Raw genomic sequence first — 16494 nt, 5'->3', positions numbered from 1 at the left:
TACCTGCCGCTCCAGGAGGGGGGACAGGGGTTGGTTGATCTGTTAAGCAGGCTGAGTGCCTTTCGGCTGCAGGCAGCTCAGAGGCTCCTGTACCCTCCAGATCCCCAGTGTCTCCCGCCCTGGACACTTGTTATGACAGACACATGTTTTTACTTAAGACACCTCCCCATATACTTCCTTCCCTGCCTGTTTTTTATAGTACTGTTTTAGAGGTGTGGCAGCGCTTCTCCCTGGGTAGGGAGCTGGGGGGCAGCAGTCTATATTGGCTGTTAGAGGAGCCACTGCTGTATAACCCCGGTTTTAGCTGTTGTTGCTTGGTTAGTAGTAGTACATCTGTATTTAGTTACAAGGCAGCTCTCTTATCTCTCTCAGTGGGGAGCTGACCTCACAGACACTTTCACTGCCCCAACGCCCCCTCTGAAAACATCACTCTGTATCCTAACAGCTGTTCTTTCTCCTTTCCTAGACAATACAAGTTAAATTTATTGACATGTATTATTAGTATTTATACACATATTTCGCTCCATTATTTGAGTTAACAGATTAAGATATTTTCCTAATAAAATATATTTTTAGAAAATAAGCATTTTAATTGATTTCAATAATGATTCCCAGATACCTCAGGAAAACAAATTTTCAAAAAAATGTGTTCAGTCAATGATTTCCCCAATGAAGAGCCTGCGTGGGCACTAAGACTGTCCGCCTGCACGGCTCATATATGTCTTTATTGTGTCACTTCCTCCTATTGAAGTCCAATCTACACCGGTACATGTTCAGAAGAACTGTTCCCAAAGCCAGATTGAACTGATCAATAGTTCATTTCTTACCTACACCTTGTATTTAGGGATCTTATATCTGGGGATTTCAAAAACTCTTCATTGTGGAACTCACAGCTACCAAATGAGCACACCTTTAACTTCCTGGAGTATCTGGTTATCTATGTATTTATATCTTCACCAAATGTCACTGTTTCCTCAGATTCCCATTACAAAAAATAGCTCTAATTCAATTTTCAACATTTATTTTTTTATTTCTGGTTGGTAAAACTCATTCTAATAGTATTGTTAAGTTTTATTTTTTCCTTCAAAATTATGCAATACTAATTTTAGCTCACTTATTCAATGCTCATAATTTATAATTCTATAGTATCCTTAAAATTCTTACCTTTTGACTAATTCACTCATCTTAAATCCAAGGTCTAATTTTAACTTTTATTTCAGGTATTTTATGCTATGCTCCAATAACCAAATATTTTCTAAAATAAGACTATAATATGTCACTATACTGTTTACATTCTCCTGCTATGGGTTTTACATCAGGCTGTCACTCAGGGCTGCACCAGAGTGCTGCTCCTGTGGATTCCAGCCTTGAGTTTTCCTTTTATTTGACTTTACAGAATTTGTCCATAATATGATTTTTAACAAACAAATTATTGTTCTTCTGAGGCTTAGAGAACACCATTACTATTTATTTACTTTATTAGTATTATTAATCTATGTATTTAGTGTATGTTTTGTATTACTTTAACATTATTCTTATAAAAGAATGCATTATTCATTTCTTATTTCTGATGCTTTGTGCACTCTGTATACAGTTAAATGTCTAAATCCTCATTAATCTGTTGTTAAAACATCAATAACTGCGTAATTGTAAATTTAATTCTGAAATTATTGGTTACTTCCCTTCTCAGTCTTATTCTGTACTATGCACAATATTAAAAATACAAAGCATACAAAACAGACATTTACCTTACATAACCTTCAGACTATATATATACATAAACACACAAAGCACATACAGATTGACATCCAAAGATAATTCAGATATTAGATTAGTGTCGTGTTTTGTTGACCCTGCAGTGTCTCAAACAGCCCTTAGCATTTATTAATTCATTATATTGTTATTATTAAAAATCAGATGTAAAATAATCTTTGAAATACACTACTTTGGTGTTTTCTTGATCTATTATGATCAATTTCTTCTCTAAATTCTTATTATTCAGACAAAGAATTATGAAAACTGTCGTTTTTTTATCTTGCCTTTACCATTTTAAGTTTAACAATTAAAACTTGTAGGAATTCACATTCAGACACTTATTTAACGCCATTATGCCAACCCTATCTTTGCCAACGATGGGGCTATAACGTTGGACTTTATGTACCTCTGGTTCCATCTGGTTATTGACTACCACTAACTCTGGCCCTGGTGTACAAGGATTTCCTTGCTTAACCTGGGGCTCAGCAGGCCTCGTCGTACCTTTCGGTTCCCTTGGCATCTCTCCCCACAGATCTGTCTTACCTGGAGTTCACCCTACTGTGATCCTCCGCTGTACAGTCAACCTTTCTATTTGTTTTACCTCTACCTCTCCACAGGTTCTCTTTAAATTACAATCTGAGAGCCTCACACAATCCCGAGATCAAATCTAAATATACAGGGTGATCATTTTAAAGGTACTCACCCATGCTTTGGTCCCAGGAGTGGAGGCAAGTTCAGATCCTCGTTCGTGACGCCAAGTTGTAGAACCGTGTCTGAAATAAGTGGAGAAGTCGTGGAGATAAAGCAAACAGAACTTTAATCGAGCCGCTCGGAAGCCCCACGTCAGGAATAACTCCTTCAGTGAGACTTAATGTTTACAAACATGAGTATAACTTTATAGGAAAAATGACATAACATCTTATGGACGTTCATCCAATCAGAAGATACAGGTCTGGGTCCGTTTTACGATCTGTCCTCCCGTGAAGAGGTGATGGATCCAAAGTAGATGTCCGTCTTTGATGTGCACTAGAAAGATGCGATCCCACGGTCGTCATTTACCTAGTGTCAATCGCCCATTAACAGAAACAATTCCTGCCTATTTGGAGAAACGGTTAAGTCATAAACAAATTAACAGCAGACATCTGTAGGCTATTTCGGCACTGTGTAATCTTTCATTACTGACAGGAGTTTCTAACAAACCGACCTTGATGACCCTTTACTTGTCCTGCTAAATCTAATCTGCTCAGCCTGTATACAAAACTACTTCTAATGCTAGTATTAATATAAAACATTATATAATTATCACAAAACACATTCTTCAACTTCCTATACAGAGTCTTCAAAAGCTATCAGTCTATAGCAGCTGGTGTTTGAACACACATACAATTATACAGCATTTTCAGCAGCTTCGCAAGACCTAATTTTAAACGTTGTTGGTAAATTAGATAATTAGTGAGGACCCTCTATTTCCATTTCTTCCTCCATAATTGCTAAAATAAAATTTTACTGACATTTTATTGACCCTACCACTGCATAGGACACATCTGTAACATGGACGCTACTGAATGGCACATACATTGAAAACTACGGAGAATTGAGACAAATCCAATTTACACTTCATAAATAATCTTAAAACGTTTCCAACCAATGCAAAACCCACGTGAAATACGTTCATTCACATTTTTGGATAACAAAAAGAGAGATTATTACATATGTTCCCCATGATGCATCTACAGAGCGAGAGGCAGAGAGAGACAGAGAGAGACAGAAAGACAGACAGACAGACAGACACTAACACAGCCACCCACCCACCCACTCACACACACACACACACACACTCTATCTCTCACACACACACACAGCCAGCAAGACACACAGAGCCAGCCAGCTCAGCGATGACATCATGAACCTCTCTCTGAGCTGACTGCTATGACATCACAGAGCACGTGCATTCCGTTGCTTGCCATCCTTCAACCACTCAGTCACTGCCAGCCAGACTGCCTGGCTGGCTGGATGGGGGGGCTGTTTGCTGCTGCTGCGTAACTTAGCAAGCTTATTTACTTGACCGGCCTTCCTCCTCCTCCGCCCACATGCCCACCTATGCCCGATCTGCTGTTCACCTGGATCACAGCTCCGCTCCAACAAGGCAGAGCCTTCCAAGAATGGTACAAACTCATCCACGTTCCCCTCCATGGAAAGCTTAAACAAAAGGCAAAAGCGTTATAAGTAAAGAAGAGGAACCCGAGTCCAAGACGCTTCCGACCAGCCATACATATTTGTGTGTATTAAAGATCACATTTTATTACATTTTGTTTTTCTGTACTTCATTACATCTTATTGTGATTGATAATTTTATTGATTATTTTCCATATGTATGTATGTATGTTTGCATGTCCAATTGCTTTGACAATACAAATGCACTAATTTGAGAGACAGTGACATACTAAAAGGACATACTGGTAAGATATTGGGCATGTTTGAAACAACAAAAATGGCATTTGGTTATTTATTAGGGACATTTATACCAGTCTGTGCAAATATCTATGCATATTCCAATGTTTGCTGCAGGACTTACAGATTGAGTGAGGGGGTCAATATGTTTGATTCAGAACAAACCACTGCTTCCTCAATTTTGTTTTAAACATAATTTAAAAGAAAAGTCGGCTATACATTGGTCTGGAAAAAGGAGCAGTGGTCCCTAAGACAATTCTTTTAGTATTTTGACACAATTCCTAAAACCCATTTTCTGTAAAATATATTATTAAATTGCATTAATATATCATCCAAACTTCAATCATACTAATCATGAAAATGTTCATATTATTACATTCTAAGGGTTCTAGTCTATTGTGTATTGTATTTATTATCAGGCCCTTCTCTTATGTTTTACAGTTGTTATTATTATTCCGTACAATACAGGGATTAAATTAAGTATTTTAACCACAAAGTATTGGCTACAGTTATGATGCCTACTTCACTGTTCATATGCACACAGTTTCTGAGGTCTGGACCACTGCACAGTAGTCCCTGGAGTTGTAGTCCAGACCACTGCAAAATTCGTGCTGAAGTGATCTGGATCACCACGCAATGGCCCAAGGACCACTGCAAACTTGGATTTCAATGTTTTTGTGTAATCCATGATGCAATAGCACCTACCATGTTCCTTTGTGGTGAGCTTGTTAATTCTGTTCTGGGAAAACCACAATCCTGCAGGTTTAATAAGTCTCTCTACACATCAGTCCCTGAGTACCTTCAACCAATGGTAATTTTGACCAATTAAGCCCAAGAATTGAGTCGATTAAGTTTTCAAGGACTACCCAGTAAAGACGTGAACTCACGACTAGGTCACACTGTGAGCTCTCCAGAGCAGACATTGCACTGAGTTCAGTGTGAGCTCACTTAGCGCTTTTCCACCGACATGGTGCCGGTGCTGGAGCCAGAGCCGCTGCTCGGCCTGGGATCCAGCTGATCTTTTTGTGAACCGGCCCGCTTTTCCTCCGGTCTTGGAATCGAACGCTGACGTCACTGGATGTGGGCGTTCCCAAGCGTGGAGTAGAAGTGGAGAAACACAGCAATAATAATCGGCACCGAGGCGACTGCGTTTCTAAGCCCTATTTAACATCACAATCAAACTCATTCTACGTCTACACACAGCACAGATACATTGTAAAAACCAAATAAAAAACTCGAAATCACATGTAGACAACCAGAAACGAACATACAAGTATACAAATATGCTAAGATCAGCCTTTTATTTGTATTTATTTTTTATTGATGCATTAAGGGATTTACACCGATTTGCTATTTCAGACACTTTCACTGTATTGACTAAAATTGATGAGAATAATTAACATGAATTAACTTACTGTTGAAGATGTAATCCTTACCCAGTGGCTAACTCTAACTCTATGTTACAAAAATTCCCTAAACACTTATTTTGCAAGATCAATAAAAAACCTTTAGGAATTTTAAACTTTGAAAGATACACATAGGTAATACCAATGTGCTTTAACACTGCCGAAAATAATAATGTGTTTATCTATAATAGTGAAGATATTGTATAGATGTATATCTTTCATATACACAAATAGAAAAAAAACGGTTTCCAAACCGAATATAGAACTGAAACTTTCAGACAAACCATGAAAAATGGAATGTAAACATTTACACTTTTTAACAATTCTATATATCAATTATATTAATTACCCTAACCCTAACACTAACCCTAACTTTAAGTTACAAATCTTCCCTAAACACTTGTTTTGCAGGATCAATAAAAAACTGTCAGGATTTTCTAAACTTTTACTGACACACATAGTGAATGGCAATGTGTTATAACTTTACCGAAAATAATAATCTGTATAACTTTAATTGTTTTGACGTTATTAAGATATAATGCATCTTTCACATAGGGAACATTTGTAACATGATAGGAAAAGCAAACAAATGATGTAACTTTGAAAATATTCAATATTACAGCATACAATTTGTCAGGTTTTATGACAGAATTTATTACATACTCTGTAAAAATCAAGCAAACAGCATTTGGTGTTCATGAGAAAAAAAATATGAGATCAAAGCTATCAGACTTTAGCAGCTGGTGTATGAACACACATACGATTATACAGCATTTTTTGCAGCTTCGCAAGACCAAATTTTAAATGTTGTTGGTAAATTAGATAATTAGTGCGAACCCTCTATTTGCATTTGATCCCCTCTATAATTTCTAAAATAAAGTTTTACTGACATTTTATTGTCCTTACCACTGCATAGGACACATCTGTAACATGAACGCTACTGAATGGCACATATATTGAAAACTACAGAGAATTGAGACAAATCCAATTTACACTTCATAAATAATCTTAAAACGTTTCCAATCAAGGCAAAACCCACTTTAAATACGTTCATTCTCATTTTTGGTAAACAAAAAGAGAGATTGTTACATATGTTCCCTATGATGATGCATCTACAGAGCGAGAGACAGAGAGAGAGAGAGAGAGAGAGAGAGAGAGAGAGATACTTTTTTTAACTTTAAAATGTACTTTATTACAAAAGTGCATCATTCAACACACAAAATCTACAAAAAGCATTACAAAAAAAACAATGCAGCCTACAAAAAATGCAGCTGTTAAACAACTATCCAATTACCATAAAAACAGAACAGACATCACTCTTTATATATTTAAAACCAAACCCTCATTCCCAACCAGGCAGAGAACCCTATCAAGGCACCATACCTTCTCAAACTGGTCCACACTACACATTGTTTTGTGGTATTCATAATCGACAGTGATTTGAACAGCTACACTAATTCTAAAAACAGTCAAAACCTCACAAAAGACATGGCCACTCAATTTCCGTTTCCTACTCTTTTTGCCCTATCAAAAAATTGGTTAACTTGACCTTGTCTTTCAGTTGAACAATAGCACTTATACCGAACACAAACACCCTTGGAGAAAAACACAATGAGAGTTGAAAAAAGAACTTTCAACCATAGAAATAAAGGTTGTAATCTATTACAGTCTAAATAACGGTGAGCAACAGTTTTCGTTTGACCACAAAACACACAGGCATCAGTCACATCATGATCAATAATGGACAGAAAGGAATTCACTGCTAAGTGCCAGTATAAATCCCCAGCTCTCTTATTCAGGGGGGCTGTATACAGGGTTCCCCAAGCTGGGCGAACTGCACTCTCAAATAGCAGCTTCCCTCTTCAGGGTGAATCAGGGACATCTTTTAACTGTGCAAAATGAGTCGTTTTCAATACAAATTGATACAGCGTCTTATTATTGGCACTAGAGAAAACAACATCGGAGACTTCCTTCATCTGTAAAATCAGATCTGGCCTATCCTGCCTGAGCCACATGGAAGGGGAAAGCTTCAGCTCAATGAAAAGCCTCTGTCTATCGGATTCATTGCTGCCCATCCAAACCTCCCCCTGTACACCCAGCCCCTACTCCTGCAGGGCCACATTCTACTGAGACAGCAACACCCCTACCACTCGCACTGAGTGCACCTGCAGCCTTCCTGCCAAGGCCTCCACACTCATCCAGCCACCCCCCCTCCCCATCACAACCTGCCCCAGCCTGGTCACACCTGCCTTAACCAGCCTGCTGTGCAAGCCCTGAGACTCCAACACAGGGAGCCGCAGTGCAGGGTTACACAGCAACAGCTCTCTCAAAAGCCAATAAGCCCCCAACCTCTACATGTCTCTTTGCACCCGCACTAGCCACCACGCTTTCAAAACACTATGGTAAAAAAGTGGAACCCCTCTGAGATCCAACTGAGACATGTCTGTCACAAACAACTGCCTGTCCAGCTACAGCCACTGAGAACAGCAGCTTCTGAACTGTCTGTAACCTGAACACTGCCACCCTGCTGGTCAGGTCTAAAAGTCCCTGCCCACCTTCTGCTACTGGCAGAAAAACCACACTCTGTGTGATCCAGTGCAGCCTGTCCCAAAAGAAATGGAGCAGGATCCTCTGGAGTCTGGTGAGCACACCTGGTGGCGGCTCCACACACACTAGCCTGTGCCACAGCATTGAAGCCACCAGATTATTAATGACCAGCACCCTCCCTCTGTACAAGAGCTGGGGTAGCTGCCATCGCCAGCGCCCCAACCTCTCCTGTACCTGCTCCTCTATCCTCTCCCAGTTCCTCTGCTTTGCCTTCTCTCCCCTCAGGAACACCCCCAGACACTTTAACTCCCCACTACTCCACTGCAGCCCAGCTTGCAAACCCAGGGGCTGCCTCCCCCCAACTCCCAGAGCAGCACCGCACTGCTCTTCATCCAATTAACTCTTGCTGATGACACCTGCCCATATCTCTCTAGGCTCTCTTCCAAAAGCACAACGTCCCAGTCCCCCACCACACACACACACACACACATCGTCTGCATATGCACACAACCGAACACACACCACACTGCAGGACGGGATGCTCAGACCAGTCAACACAGTCCTCAGCGTGTGCAAGAGAGGCTCTATGGACAAGGAATACAGCATTCCCGATAGCAAGCAGCCTTGTCTAATCCCTCTCTGCACTGGAAATGGGGTACTCAACCTGCCATTGATTTTTAACACACTAAAAACATTATTATACAAACATTTAATCAGTGCCAAGAAATTAGGGCCCTAACCAAAAGCTTCCAAGGTATGGAACAAATACTTATGATCCACACGATCAAATGCTTTTTCTTGATCCAAGGAGATCAAACCTGCTTGAAAGCCAAACAACCTGGATGCCGACATCAGGTACCTCGCCAAAAAAAAAAGATCAAATATAGAGCGCTGTGGGACACAATAAGTCTGATCTGGGTGCACTAGGGATCCCATAACTGGATTGAGACGATTGGCAAGGGCCTTTGACAAGATCTTAAAGTCACAGCACAACAATGACACAGGTCTCCAGTTGGAGATTTAACATAAATCACCCTTTTTACTGTACTTTACTTTTAAGTACTGCCCTCCTGCAGCTCAATGGCAGCTCACCGTCCAGCACACCCTCTTCACACACACTGAGTAAGTCCATCCCTAGTACTGGCCACAGAGTCTTATAAGAACTGCACCGGCAGGCCGTCCAGTCCGGGAGCCTTTCCGTTGTTCAGGCCCTGCAGGGCAACACTGTTTTCTAGTTTTTTTTCTAGTTTTCTCAATCTAAACCTTTCCGGATTCTCAAGCTCCGCAGAGCCCCGCAACAGAGCCTGTGCCGAGTTAACAAACTGTTTTAAATCCGAAACAATGGACTCCACATTCACCCTGTAGAACCGTGTCTGAAATAAGTGGAGAGTCGTGGAGACAAAGCAAACAGAACTTTAATCGAGCCGCTCGGAAGCTCCACTGTCAGAAATAATTCCTTCAGTGAGGCTTAATGTTTACAGAAATGAGTACAACTTTATTGGAAAAATGATGTAACATCTTATGGCCGTTCATCCAATCAGAAGATACAGGTCCGGGTCCGTTTTACGATCTGTCCTCCCGTGAAGAGGTGATGGATCCAAAGCAGATATCCGTCTTTGATGTGCACTAGGAAGATGTGATCCCACGGTCTTCATTTACCTAGTGTCAATCGCTCTTTAACAAAAACAATTCCTCCCTATCTGGAGAAACAATTCAGTCATAAACAAATTCTCAGCAGACAGCTGTAGGCTATTTCGGCACTGTGTAATCTTTCATTACTGACAGGAGTTTCTAACAAACCAACCTTGTTGACCCTTTACTTGTCCTGCTAAATCTAATCTGCTCAGCCTGTATACAAAACTACTTCTAATGCTAGTATTAATATAAAACATTATATAATTATCACAAAACATTTTCTTCAACTTCCTTTACAGTCTTCATTCCCTCCTTTTTGGCAATAGAAATGAAGCGAAATGAAGCCAAAATAATCGTGTTTGTCAGTTACAATAATTTCTTCCTCCGGAGGGGCAGGTGGTATAGTGCTGCGTGTTCAGCTCCCATTTATCCCAACCTGCCACCTACGAGGTGTGTATGTATGTACAGCGAGGTATTCAAATAATCAGGGGATAGGAATGTATTTTTATTTGCCTGGTCGGGCAAACAATTATGTCATAACTACACCTTATTGAATATTGAGCTCTTTTATGGAAATTGCAGTGGCCACCTATAATATCCTGGAGCTTTACTGTGTATCTCAAATTATATTTCATCCTGCCCCATGTCATAAAGGTCAATCCCCAGTTACATAATACATACATTGTTTTGCTTCTAAAGGAATACAAAAGTCAGCAAACATGTTATTTTTACAAATTCAGTTATTCACATATATTTCTGATGCATTTTAATTGATAAACATTGTACATTCCATACCTCTCAAGAGAAGGGCAATGGACTTATTCTTACTTCATGACTCTTATTCTATTCATTTGAGTAATTTGACATCTCCACCAAAAGTACATTATAAATTAACTACCAATACAAGAATATATACTACTGCAGATGTCATTTGAGCTGTTTTCACAATGTATTGCAGATTCGTATAATCTGGACAACCTTTAATTTCAGTATTTTAACTTATTTCTCCATTAAGTCAAGCATCACTTCAGCGTTGAGGACCTCAACATTGGTCTGTTCAAGATGCCGTGAGGCTGTCTTTAAAGCCGCGCCCTCGGCCTACTGTGTCTCAATGAGAACACCAGCGTCTTCTCCATATGCACCTCTGCCACCACGGGTCAGACATCGGTTCCTTCAGGACACGATTCATAATGTGCATATCTGCCATGTGGAATAGATCGGTCATCTGAAGACACAATGTGTGGTTCGCACAACATCAGAGATCCTCCTTATAAAAGGCATCTCTATCACATGGACAGTAGTTGACATTCACACAATCTATGAGGTTTCCAGTAAAGGGACAATTCATAATAATAATCTTGATCCCAAATTTTCACAGATTATTTCAGTACAGCACTCAGTTGTCATCAGCAGCATCATATCTCCTGTGTTACTGAATCAACTTTACTACCTAGTGTAAATATTCTTTCTTGTGTGGAGCTGTCAAACTTTCAAAACAATGCGCTTATCTCTTTGCTTTTATCTGACTTATATATCTAAAACTATTTTAATAATTATTACAGCAGCTCTTTCAACTACATAGTTAATAGTTGTTAGGTAAATGATCATAGTTGACCTCACAGACACTTTCACTGCCCCAACCCCACCCCCCTTTTTTTTTTTTTTTTTTTTTTTTTTTTTTGTTTGGGGGGGTGAATCCCTTCCTGATTAATAGGGTATTTCTGTTTGGGAAAGCATTATTTCCATACACTTTCATGACTTTAGATTTTAAACTATATCTCATTCAATTATTTATTTATTTTACATTAAGTTATACCTTAAGTAACTTCCTTATTTTCCCTCATATTCCATTCAATCGCCATCAAAACTCTTGTGCTGAAAGTGGCAGCACATTTCTTTCACACATACCAAACTCCCTTTTTACAGCTTCCCAAGCCTCATCGACTCTTAAACCCCTTGTCAACGTCCTCAAACCTTCATCAACATCGCTCAGACCCTCTGAAAACATCACTCTGTATCCTAACAGCTGTTCTTTCTCCTTTTCCTAATTTATTACTACACAATTCAAGTTATATTTATTGACATGTATTATTACTATTTATACACATATTTCGCTCCATTATTTGAGTTAATAAGTTAAGATATTTTCCTAAAAAAATATATTTTTAGAAAATAAGCATTTTAATTGATTTCAATATTGATTCCCAGATACCTCAGGAAAACAAATTTTCAAAGAAAATGTGTTCAGTCAATGATTTCCCCAATGAAGAGCCTGCGTGGGCACTAAGACTGTCCGCCTGCACGGCTCATATATGTCTTTATTGTGTCACTTCCTCCTATTGAAGTCCAATCTATACCGGTACATGTTCAGAAGAACTGATCCCAAAGCCTATACAGAGTCTTCAAAAGCTATCAGACTTTATCAGCTGGTGTATGAACACACATACAATTATACAGCATTTTCTGCAGCTTCACAAGACCTAATTTTAAACATTGTTGGTCAAGTAGATATTTAGTGAGGACCCTCTATTTCCATTTCTTCCTCCATAATTGCTAAAATAAAGTTTTACTGACATTTTATTGACCCTACCACTGCATAGGACACATCTGTTACATGAACGCTACTGAATGGCACATACATTGAAAACTACAGAGAGAGACAGAAAGACAGACAGACAGACAGACACTAACACAGCCACCCACCCACCCACTCACACACACACACACACACACACACACTCTATCTCTCTCTCTCTCACACACACACACAGCCAGCAAGACACAGAGCCAGCCAGCTCAGCGATGACATCACGAACCTCTCTCTGAGCTGACTGCTATGACATCACAGAGCACGTGCATTCCGTTGCTTGCTATCTATCAACCACTCAGTCACTGCCAGCCAGACTGCCTGGCTGGCTGGATGGGGGGGCTGTTTGCTGCTGCTGCATACCTTAGCAAGCTTATTTGCTTGACCGGCCTTCCTCCTCCTCCACCCACATGCCCACCTATGCCCGATCTGCTGTTCACCTGGATCACAGCTCCGCCCCAACAAGGCAGAGCCTCCCAAGAATGGTACAAACTCATCCACGTTCCCCTCCATGGAAAGCTTTAGCAACAGGCAAATACATACATATTTCTGTGTACTAAAGATCACATTTTATTACATTTTGTTTTTCTGTACTTTATAACATCTCACTGTGATTTATGATTATATTGTTTATTTTCCATACATATGTATGTATGTATGTATGCATGTATGTATGTTTGCATGTCCAATTTCTTTGTAAATACAAATGCACTGAATTGAGAGAGAGAGACAGAGAGAGAGAGAGAGCGAGAGAAGTGCTAGGGCACATCTGTAACATAAACTAGGGAACATTCGTCACATGCTTAGGAACATTCATAACATACAGGGAACATTTGTAAAATGAATTAGGGAACATTTGTGACATACTAAAAATACATACTGGTAAGATGTTGGGCACATTTGAAACAACAAAAATGGCATTTGTTTTTTTATTAGGGACATTTATACCAGTCTGAGCAAATATCTATGCATATTCCAATGTTTGCTGCAGGATTTACAGATTGAGTGAGGGGGTCAATATGTTTGATTCAGAACTAACCACTGCTTCCTCAATTTTGTTTTAAACATAATTTAAAAAAAAAAGTGTGCTATATATTGGTCTGGAAAAAAGGAGCAGTGGTCCCTAAGACAATTCTTTTAGTTTTTTTAACACAATTCCTAAAACCCATTTTCTGTAAAATATGTTATCAACTTGCATTAATATATCATCCAAACTACAATCATACTGTAAGAGAATTTGGGATTGCTTGGTTTTTCAGTCAATTTAAATAAATAGTTGAACTGAAAACTTATAGGTCCTTTTTTTTTTTTAAGATTCTTTTTAGAGGGAAGATGCGGTCAAGTCACAGATGTGCAATAATCATTTATTTTGACAAAAATAGGAAACTAATATATTACTGAAAATAAGTAGTATTAAGCTTCTGCTGGATTACAGTAAGATACAGATAATACCCATTTTCTTCTTTCTCCTCACAGTACAGCTTATAGGCCAGTCTGGTCAGGCAGGAAGCAATGTGTCTCTCTCTGTCTCTCCTCTCCAGCTCAGTCTTATCGTTGCAGGATGAAGAAGTTAAAAGAAAACTCAAATTCTCGTTGTTTTCCCTTTTATAAGGTTTCCTTCCATCCAATAGCATTTTGCCACCACCATGACGTGTCTTATGCTAAAGCAATCTAGAAGTGGGGGGTCATTTTGAATTTGTCTAAGAGCCAATTAGAGGACAGGTCCCTTTTGGTCTCTGGTCATAAAGATAGGGTTACCAGGGCTACCAGATGAAAGGGAGGAGGTCTGTTTCCTCTACCAAACCAGATGGTATAGAATTTCCCATTGAAAAATATATTCTAACAAATAATATCTTACAGTACAAAACAGGGATTAAATTAAGTATTTTAACCACAAAGTATTGGCTACAGTTATCATGCCTACTTCAGTGTTCATATGCATACAGTTTCTGAGGTCTGGACCACTGCACAGTAGTCCCTGGAGTTGTAGTCCAGACCACTGCAAAATTCATGCTGAAGTGATCTGGATCACCACACAATGGCCCAAGGACCACTGCAAACTTGGATTTCAATGTATTTGTGTAATCCATGTTGCAATAGCACCAACCATGTTCCTTTGTGGTGAGCTGGTTAATTCTGTTCTGGGAAAACCACAATCCTGCAGGTTTAATAAGTCTCTATACACATCAGTCCCTGAGTACCTTAAACCAATGGTAATTTTGACCAATTAAGACCAAGAATTGAGTCAATTAAGTTTTCAAGGACTACCCAGTAAAGACGTGAACTCACGACTAGGTCACACTGTGAGCTCTCCAGAGCAGACATTACACTGAGCTCAGTGTGAGCTCACTTAGCGCTTTTCCACCGACATGGTGTCGGTGCTGGAGCCAGAGCCGCTGCTTGGCCTGGAATCCAGCTGATCTGTTTGTGAACCGGCCCGCTTTTCCACCGGTTTTGGAATCGAACGCTGACGTCACTGGATGTGGGCGTTCCCAAGTGTGGAGTAGAAGTGGAGAAACACAGCAATAATAATCGGCACCGAGGCAACTGTGTCTTTAACATCACAATCAAACTCATACCGCGTCTATGGCAAATCGTAACCCATATGTTACATATATTCCATAATTATGTGTTTTGCAGAATACACAAGCAAACGTTATGCAATATCAGCATTTTATCGACACACATAATAGATCTTATTGTTCTTTAACATTGATGAGAATAATTAACAAGAATTAATTTACTGTTGAAGATCTAACCCTTAGCCAGTGGCTAACCCTAACTCTATGTTACAAATTTTCCCTAAACACTTATTTTGCAAGATCAATAAAAAACCTTTAGGAATTTTTAACTTTTAAAGATACACATAGGTAATACCAATGTGCTTTAACAATGCCGAAAATAAAAATGTGTTTATCTATAATAGTGAAGATATTGTATAGATGTATATCTTTCATATACACAAATATAAAAAAAAAACAGTTTCAAAACCGAATATAGAACTGAAACTTTCACACAATCCATGAAAAATTGAATTTAAACATTTACAGTTCTTAGCAATTCTATATATCAATTATATTCATAACCCTAATCCTAACACTAACCCTTACTTTAAGTTAAAAATGTTCCCTAAACACTTATTTTGCAGGATCAATAAAAAACTGTCAGGATTTTTTAAACTTTTACTGACACACATAGTTAAAAGCAATGTGTTATAACTTTACCACAAATCATAATCCGTATATCTTTAATTGTTTTGACATTATTAAGATATAATGCATCTTTCACATAGGGAACATTTGTAACATGATAGGAAAAACAAACAAATGATGTAACTTTGAAAATATTCAATATTACAGCATACAATTTGTCAGGTTTATGACAGAATTTATGACATAATCTGTAAAAATCAAGCAAACAGCATTTGGTGTTCACGAGAAAAAAAATATGAGATCAAAGCTATCAGACTTTAGCAGCTGGTGTATGAACACACATACGATTATACAGCATTTTTTGCAGCTTCGCAAGACCAAATTTTAAATGTTGTTGGTAAATTAGATAATTAGTGCGGACCCTGTATTTGCATTTGATCCCCTCTATAATTGCTAAAATAAAGTTTTACTGACATTTTATTGACCTTACCACTGCATAGGACACATCTGTAACATGAACGCTACTGAATGGCACATACATTGAAAACTACGGAGAATTGAGACTTATCCTATTTACACTTCATAAATAATCTTAAAACGTTTCCAACCAAGGCAAAACCCACTTGAAATACGTTCATTCACATTTTTGGTAAACAAAAAGAGAGATTGTTACATATGTTCCCTATGATGCATCTACAGAGCGAGAGACAGAGACAGAGAGAGAGACAGAGACTAACACAGCCACCCACTCACACACACATACACACACACACACACACACACTCTATCTCTCTCTCTCTCACACACACACACACATACACACAGCCAGCAAGACACACAGAGCCATCCAGCTCAGCATTGACATCACATGACAAGCCTCTCTCTGAGCTGACTGCTATGACATCACAGAGCACGTGCATTCCGTTGCTTGCCGTCTGTCAACCTCTCAGTCACTGCCAGC

At 39.0% G+C, this 16494-nt stretch overlaps 1 non-coding gene across 1 annotated transcript; it reads right to left on the bottom strand.

Annotated features, from left to right (window-relative positions):
- Window positions 1–3889: 3889 nt before the first annotated feature.
- Window positions 3890–4004, bottom strand: LOC136752077 (U5 spliceosomal RNA). Its single transcript, XR_010817246.1, has one exon. It is a non-coding gene; the product is annotated as a U5 spliceosomal RNA (small nuclear RNA).
- Window positions 4005–16494: the final 12490 nt, after the last annotated feature.

Source organism: Amia ocellicauda, chromosome 6 (genome assembly GCF_036373705.1).
Source record: "Amia ocellicauda isolate fAmiCal2 chromosome 6, fAmiCal2.hap1, whole genome shotgun sequence".
Taxonomy (NCBI): Eukaryota; Metazoa; Chordata; class Actinopteri; order Amiiformes; family Amiidae; genus Amia; species Amia ocellicauda.
The sequence above is the reverse complement of the archived record's forward strand: the minus strand, read 5'-3'. Positions and strand labels throughout refer to the sequence as shown.